At 41.0% G+C, this 8,907-nt stretch overlaps 1 protein-coding gene across 1 annotated transcript in view; it reads left to right on the top strand.

Annotated features, from left to right (window-relative positions):
• Positions 1 to 3,735: 3,735 nt before the first annotated feature.
• The window catches only part of ST8SIA1 (ST8 alpha-N-acetyl-neuraminide alpha-2,8-sialyltransferase 1), a 106,635-nt gene continuing 101,463 nt past the window's right edge, over positions 3,736 to 8,907 (top strand). Inside the window, exons 1-2 of the mRNA XM_026862336.1 lie at positions 3,736 to 3,741; positions 6,167 to 6,170. The gene's annotated coding sequence lies outside the window, so the exon portion shown is untranslated. The remainder of the gene's footprint in view (positions 3,742 to 6,166; positions 6,171 to 8,907) is intronic.

The following is an 8,907-nucleotide window of genomic DNA, read 5'->3' as shown; positions in this document are numbered from 1 at the left end:
GGTGAGAGGACAAGTCACTGATTCTGTCTTTTCTGGATGTGATTGGGATTTCATTGGGAACAATACAGACAACTGGAAGGCATCCTGTGTTCTAGTAGATTTTACTGCATGAGTAATAAAGCAGCACTACGGTGCTTGCTTTTGCTATTGCAAGTCACAACTTATGGAGGTTTCCTTATATATAGCTATACATCTGGTATGAGAGTCTCAGAAAAACTTCATCTGACTGAATACTATAATTCATACTCTATAATTCATACTCTATAATTTGTGTTTCAGAGTTTATAAGCAGACTTTGTGCATAGCAGTTAGAAGCAAGTTTGCATGAACCAAAATCTATTTTCTCTGAAAAGAGGCTAACAGTTCTGTGTTTAAATAGCTTTCCAGATCAAATCTGCTCAGTTTGTAAGTAAAAGAATTGGCAAGGGGAAAGGTAAACTTAAGGCTTGTCAGATGTTCAGATAGACTTCTATTCACTGAGAAATACCCTGGTTTCTTCTAGTTCATGAACATTGTTCAGTAACAAAGATAATCCCTGACAAATTTTAGTCTCATCTGTACTTCTGCAACTTAATGTTGCACAGTTCAGTCCTCCTTTGCACTTGCAATATTAATGAAGGTGTGGAATAAATTGATGTGATGCTATTAAGAGAATGATCATGTTTGTTTACAGTGGTTGAAAAATATATCCTTTCAATTACTTTTCTTAAAATGCAGGGGTTTGATGAGAGAGAGAATATGTAATCAACTAAAGTAACTGTGTATCTTTATCACATTATCTGAAATTTGTTTTTAAATTCAAAGGAGAATATGATAAAGAATACAAAATCATCTGAAGTTTCAGAGGTTGAGCTGAGCCACAGTTTAGTTCTGAGAGAACTTTAGGCAAGTTTGGGGAATTACAGGGTGCACCAAATAATACTGTTGCTACTGCTGTCTTCTGAAAATGGATAAAAGACTTAAGACCCTTGAAATTTTAAGCACAACGTCTATCTTTGTTTGGAAGGAAAGTAGAGAAAAAACCCACATTTTCTATGATACTTGAACATTTCTGGGAAAAAAGATATCTTTCAAAAAAAAGAAGTTGGACAAAATCAGTCACAGATTAGGATGATGTGCTGCAATGGTTGACAGCTCAGATTTTCCCTACTGCAAAGCAGCAGGGTTTGTACTGGGTCAGGGTAGCAAGGATAGGGTGGTCCAACATGCAGGATTAAAAAACTGTTTTATGTTTCTTTTGCAGTCTGGAAAACAGAACTGCTAACTATACTGCATGGGTGGCACCAAATGTTTTGTTCAGTGATTTAAAAATAAATAGTGAAAACCCAAAGATACGATAAAGTACTTTGTTTCCTTTTTGGGCACCTCAAAAAGACCTGAAAGAAGGTTCTAAGGAAAAGGTGCTGATGATGCAGAAAACATGAAAGTGCTTGATTTCATAATTCCACCCCCCACCCCCCCAGCCCCAGTATTAATTTGGCAATTTATAGCCAATTATCCAGCAGTTCATAGTTAAAATTTCTTACTCACTTTAAAATGTCACATACAGCAAAGCTAATGAAGGTAGTTTTCATGAAGTGTCTTTATTCTGAGAAGTATCTATGATCTCTGCAACCTCTTACCTTTCATGCAAGTTGCAGTGCTGGGCAGTCAGTACATGATTTGCTTCTGCCTGTGACCTTTTTATTGTCCTGACATCTTTCCTCTCTTGAGGAAGATGGGGGAAATATGACATGATCCTCATAAAGTCCAGATAGGAGGAATTGCTGCAGGGGACATCTGAAATAGGCTGAAAGTTTCATAATAAGAAGCAATATAATAATAAATGTGAGGAGAAGAACTGTCATGACTTTACTCTTCATAAAATCTTACCATATTGCAGAAAGCTGGTCTGGGAGGTAGATCAGATTATCTCTCTGTTCTGCTCTGTGGTGTCCACTCTTGTTCATATTTCTTTTTCATTGCATTTAGACCTATTCTTCAAGCTTAGGTAACTGGAGGATTTTCAGAAATGAACCTGTGCAGAATGGGGTTTTCTTGATTTAGTTTTTTTGGCAAAGGTCTTAATTTTAGATAGGGCTTAAATTGGTACTGCTTTCCCAAAAAACCAATTTGGTATGCTTTTGTGACTATCAAGAGCATTTGCATTGGCTGTTCTCATATTCTTTTGGTACGTGTCCATGATGTTCTTAGGGCAATTTTAGAATCATATTCCTGAATAGTTGTGCCGAAGGTAGTTTAGATTGCATCTCAGGTGTGGTGGAGTCTGCTATAGAGAGGTGGGGTGCCAAAATATAGGCTGTTCGGAAATTAATTTCCGTTTTGTAATGTGATTTTCATTGTATATGTTTCAGGAATAGTACCTTCTCGACTGTTATATATTTTTGAAAAGCTCATGTTATGAACTTTCATGCTGTATAATTAAATTATAATATAAACAGTGTTTTTGACAATTCTTGGAGGTTTGAAGTTCAGATGTCAAAACAACAATTTCGACGGATCTACTTCTACAAGTTCAAACTTGGATGTAATGCAGCGCAAGCTGCTTGAAACATCAATGAGGTATATGCCCAGGAAAGTGTTAATGAACGGACAGTGCGACTTTGGTTCCAAAAATTTTGATGTGGCGATTTCAACCTTGAAGATCAAGATGGTTGTGGACATCCTTCTGCTATTGAAGACGATTAATTGAAGGCTCTGGTGGAAGCAAATACATGCACAACTGTTCGAGAACTTGCAAAAGAACTCGGGGTAAGCATATCAACTGTTTCTGAGCATCTGAAGAAGATTGGAAAGTCAAAGAAGCTCGACAAATGGGTGCCGCACAAATTGAATGAGAATCACAGAAATTGCTGTTTTGAAGTGTCGTCGTCACTTCTTTTTCGCAACCAGAACAACCCGTTTCTCAACTGTATTGTTATGTGCGTTGAGGAATGGATGCTCTACGATAACCGGGGATGATCGGCTCAGCGGTTGGACCGCGATGAAGCTCCACAGCACTTCCCAGAGCCCAATCTGCACCAAAAGAAGGGCATGCTGACTGTCTGGTGGTCTGCTGCTGGTTTAATCCATCACAGCTTCCTGAATCCGGGTAAAATGATCACAGCGGCGAAGTATGTCCAGCAAATCTCATAATGAAATGCACTAGAAACTTCAACAGCTGCACCCAGCACTGGTCAACAGAAAGGGTTCAATCCTCCACGATAACGCACGGCCACGTTGCATTTTCAATGCTGCAACGGTTGAACAAGCTGGGCTATGAAACTCTGCCTCATCCACCATACTCACCAGACCTCTCGCCCACCGACTATCACTTCTTCAAGCGTCTCGACAGCTTCCTGTGCAGGAGAAGCTTCAGAAACCAAGGGGAGGCCGAAACTGCCTTTGATGACTTCATTGCCTCCAGAAGTCCAGAATTTTATGCAACCGGAAAAAATATGCTTATTTCTCGTTGGCAAAAATGTGTTGATTCTAATAGTTTTTATTTCGATTAATAAATTTTATTCTGAGCTATTCAAACATACGCGTTGAAATCGGCAATTAATTTCCGAACAGCCAATACTTTAGGGATTAATATCAATAATGGCTTTGAAACAAAACTAGTCTGACCACCTCCAGCACTATGACTCTCAAAATCTACTTCTGAAATTCTCTAAATTAGGTCTTCACCGTGATGTTTCTGTAAGAATAATACAGCCACATGCTCTTGCAAGAAGTTTTGGTGGCAGGGGAGAAACCACAGTTGTTGCTTAATGTCTAAAACCTTGCTTTTAATAAATTTACACTCAGTTTAGAATTTGAAATTTTGGAACTTCAGGTTTTGGTTGATTTTTTAAATTATTTCTCCCCCCCTCCCTTAAGAGATCCCTGTCTTCTTAAATTTCAGCCTTCCCTCTGATGAGTCAGAAAGCTGGAGTTTCCTGAATTTCTCGCTTTGAACAGTCTTTTACTCCCTCTGTCATTCCTATGGCTATTCTTTCTTTTTCAAAATCCACCTCTAAATATTCCAAGCCTGGAAATGGTATTTCTAGGGTAGTCACACCCTGCCAACTACAGGGACAAAATGACCTCTCTGTTTTCACCCATGCATTCCATGTCCAAGGCCAAAGCACATTTAACTGATGAACTATTTAGCACTCTTTTTGCTGACAGTGCTTCCCAGGATAGGGACATCCATCTGTAACTGCAACCTGCACTATGGTTTGCGAAATGTGAGATTTCACGTATGGCTGTATTGAAAATTAGGAAGCTTAGCACGAAACCTAGGCTGCTCTGTCCTGGGCCTGTGCCCTGGATCAGTTATGGCCCTGCTCCTTTTCTCATGTGAAAAATTTATCAACAATATTTTAATGATGTCCTGCAGATCACTAATTAAAAGAAATACAGAAGATCAAGAATTATTCTGAGCAAGTTCACACCTAGTCACATCCTGAACTTATCTATCCAATGACCATCACCATCCAAGAAAAATCTAGCCCCATATCCCATCTCCAGTGGTAGGCCCTAGCAAATGAATGCCTATATTTGTAGTCATTTTTTGCTCCAAGCTGGCAGCCTGAGAATTTTATGGTTCTACAGAAAGCTACAGAAGCCATTCAGTAGCAGTAAAATCACTGATTCAGTTACAATCACTGTGGTCGCATGAACTTGTAGCTCCAGTTGGCATTTGGCTTCTGAGTATGTGAAAACATCGTTAATTGGGTTTGGTCACACACATTGAACTTCTCTTTCCCAAAGAGCTCAATATAATACTTGTCACTGGGGGTTAGCTCGACGAAGTCACTGAGGCTTTGAGTTTTCCATGGTGTTTAAAGTACCTTACTATTCAAGGGGTTCAAGGCATGCTAGCCTGCCTTAGGCAGGGCGGAAGACAGCAAGTGTAAGGAAACTCTTATCACACACATCAAACTCTTGCTTCAAACACCTAACTGGCCATGTACCAAAGCTGTGGGTAGAACACAAGTAACTGCTATGAATTTTCTAGGGAGATGGATGGAAAAGGCTGTTGCCTTTCTGCTACCACCACTTGCTAAAGGACACACTGAATTATCTCCAAGTCACGCATCACAGAGCCCGTGGTCTTTCTCCTTCACATCAGAAACAAAACTGGCTTCAGCCTTATCAAGTATAATAGTTCCAATAGGGTTGTTAGCCCAGGATCTCTTAAGTGTGCATGTGCTGGGAGATAGGTGTTGATTTAGTTGAGGAGTCCGTGAGGCTATCAGTAGGTCCTCCTACCTCTACTGGGCGATGTGTAGATTCAAACAATTAAGCAGTTGTACTGAAATGGAGCTGTGCATACCTTCCGTAATGAACCCAAGCAACCACCTATACTCTGGATTTCAGCAGTGCCACAGATCCCTGGTTGTGAAAGAAGGCCTGATGGTTTTGTCTTGACACCAGCTGAAACTCCAAAGGCAGATTCAGTTTTTTCTCTGGGTGTTCTGATTCATTTGATCCCAAAGCAAAACATGGGAAGTTGAGGTGAATGTGAACTGCAATGTAAAGAAAAGGAGGTTTATGTCAGACCAAATGCTGCAGTCTTGTGCTGTCAGCTCTTGTCTCTGTTTTGTGGTCGCTGGACATAGGCTAGCATGATACCAGCTAAATCCAGGCAGCTGAGCAGAGTCTGACTAAAGCAAATTGTTTAACTAGTTATTTTTCTAAAACTTGAACCTGAACCTCAGTTGTTATTTTAATGTTGCCGTTAAAGCTAAACTGTAATGAAACAGTGATAGTAAGTTTCATGTTACCATTTTTGAGAGATGGTTGAATCGATGCCCTTTTTCAGCATGGGGACTTCTGGTGCTTGCTGGGACCTGCAGAGGAGCATCTAGCTGTAGCCTCCATTGTCCTACCCCCTCCGCCATGCATGCAGCATAATCCTTCATAGGACACTGCTCTGCAGACCTGGACGGGGTCCTGTTCAGTGCAAGGTGCAACAAATGTGTGTCTGTGATTTGCTATAAAATTTCTATCCTCTTGAGTGAGAAAAAGGAGTGTTGGTAGTGTTACCAATGTCAGGGCACCAGTAAGCCTTAATAGCCCTGACCAGCCTCACTTGGGACTCTTACCGCCACAGTCCATATGATGTGCCATACCTTGCACCCTCTATGCATTGCTCCGTTTAAGATGAGGCTTAAGCCTTCAGTCCTCCTTTGTGAAGCTGCCCTGCTGCCTGACAAGTGGCTCCCCATCAACCTGATCTTTTCCTCATTGAGGTATCCCCCTTGCATGTGATTAAAAGGAAAAATTTGAGAGGAAGAATTTTGCTCCCCCTCCCTTGCACAACACTGACAGTGCTTATGTGCTTCATGTAGCGCAACATCACAAGGCAGGCATGGCAAAGAGCTGGAGAAGTAGTGATGTGCTGGGGAGGCAGAATCTGCTCCACCCGTGGCGAAGAGATAGCTAAAGGCCTTTAACCTCCTGGCTGACAACCCATGCTGTGGAATTGCCCATTTCTGTGTTTAGATTTTATATTTGCTGGTTTTAAGCCATTTGGGATGTTGGAACTAGCTACTGAGTCATTATTGGCTTGAATCAAACTAGGGTCAGATTAAGCATTAACTGGCAGCAAACTGAAATCAAAGGTTCATTAATTTAAGATGAAGAATACATAGTTTGGGATATTTATGCAAGCTGTTTCACTGACTTTATGTATGAATTTAGGTTTAGACTTTGAAAGAAGGTCTGGCTTCCTCTCTGCTTTTAGGTGCAGGAGGGTGCAACTGTATTACCTCTTTTGTCAGAAGTGGGCTTTTGAGGCAAGTCTCCTGACTTGTCCCCAGTTACAGCACTTCAGTAATGCACTCAGTGTGCTACAGGCTGTTTGTGGAATCAGACCAGAGTTATCCCATGAAAATAAGGTAATGTGGATGTAGGATCCTTGGCACCAACTATTTCACTCTGCTTCTTTCAGTGTGCAATGCCTGCTGGTATAACCTCAGCAAAGTATCCCGTGGGGATAGGGCTAACCTCTCAAAACTGCTGCTCAGCTCCCTCCTTGTGCATAGGTTGCTCCTTGAGTTGAGGTGCACAGCCACCTCATGCTGCCTTGTAGTTAACGACCTGCTTGTGCCCAGTTCCGTCTGACATTTCAGAGGCCTGAAGTGAGATTCTCGAAGTAACTTTTCTCCTGCTTCTCTCACAGGTGGGGATTTGTCCCTTAAGTAATCTCAGATCTGAGGGCCCCCAGTGTCTTTTCAATACCAATATTCAAGTTGTTTAATTCCTCTCATACACGGGTCTTCTCTGAATTGGAGGTAACTGAGTCAAAGGTATATTATTTATGTCCTGTGAGTGAAGGATTGCTTGCAGTGAATTGAAATCCTTGGCTGAAAGCTGCTGCAGTTTTGCAAATTTTAAAATAACATTTTAGCTATACATTTTAATCGAGCTCAGCAAATCAGTTCAGATTCCCTGATCCTGCAAAGTACCCTGCTTTAGGTTTACCTTTGAATCTGTTCTGCTTTTTAATGCACATTTTCCTATGGACCTTTTCTCACTTCGTAGTTTTGGGATTTGGATCAAGAAGGAGAGATTGAATAATGTGAGGGTTTTAATTATTATTCATTTCTGACAGAAAGCACATACAAATCTGCAAGATTTTTGTGCTAATACATAAGGATTGCATACTTGAACTAGTGGCCTGCCTACCTGGACCTTCCAGGAAGCATCTACTGCTTTTCATAATAGGTTTATTAAATGTTTTAATGTGTCTGGAAGAATGCATTTTTGGAGAGGGGAAAGAGGAGGTTATATATATATAGTCTAATAGATGGGAAGTAGGGAGGAATTGTACAAAGAGCTGTTCTTTAGCTCATCAGTTTACCATGGCTAAGGAAAGGTTCATTGCTATGAAACATTCCCTAGATACTTTTCAACTGAGTTATCTGTTATTTTTGTGCTTCTTGCACAGACCAGACTTCCAGAAAAGGTATGAGTTGCAGAATTTCACTTGGAAATTTTGATTTGTTATGCAGTTGTATAACAAACAACTATATGTAGAGTTGAGGCCCTGGCTGATCTTGGATTAGCTTATGCTTTCTTGAAAAAGTTGCTGTGGGGATAGAATATACAAAGAACAGGAGGGCAAAGATAGGCAAAGATTATTTTCTTTCCACTTGACAGAGAGAGGAACAATTTTCCAAAGGCTGCAAGCTGGAGTTTGCAGACAGCCAGAAAAATCTCCACGCTGAAATCTTTTATTTGGAACAATATTCCATGCCTGTCCTAAACTGTTTTGCAAAGGTTATTTGCCAAGAGATTTCAAATGTCCTCTAGTCTGATTTTCACAGTTCTGTGATGAAGGCTTTATTTGGGAATCGGCAGGAGGATGATGTGAAGTCTGTCTGTGGTGGGTATAGATAGACCCACTGGTGTTTCTAGGAATGGAAATTGCTGCTCTGGCTAACACATTGTTCTGTTCTGCTCAGGGGGAGACAAACCAGCTCTGCTAAGGGCAGTCTAAGGAAAAACAGTTCCATAATTACATACTGGCTAAGGTGGGAAGGGACCTTGAACGATCACTTGGTCCAGCCTTTCATGAGAAATGGAGCCTAGATGAGATCCAGTTGCGTCTTGAAAACCTTCAGTGATGGGGACTCCATCATGTCCCTGGGGAAGTTGTTCCAGCAAATGATTGCTGTCACTGTAAAAAATTTCTTTCTTATATCAATATGAGACCTCTCCCAGTGTAACTTGAATCCATTGCCCCTTCTCTTCTCCATGTGGCTCCTTGTGAAGAGAGAGCCTTCATCCTCTTTGTACTGGGAAACTGTGGTGTGGTCCCCCCTGAGTCTTGTCTTCTCCAGGGAGAAATTACTTAACTTCTTAAGTCTTTCCTCATAGGGCAGGTTTTCTAGGCCTTTGATCATTGTTGTGGCCCTCCTTTGGACTCTCTTC

This window comes from Athene cunicularia (genome assembly GCF_003259725.1).
Source record: "Athene cunicularia isolate RWA chromosome 1 unlocalized genomic scaffold, athCun1 chr1_part2, whole genome shotgun sequence".
NCBI lineage: Eukaryota > Metazoa > Chordata > Aves > Strigiformes > Strigidae > Athene > Athene cunicularia.
Note: the sequence above shows the minus strand (reverse complement) of the source record. Positions and strands in the feature narration are given on the sequence as shown.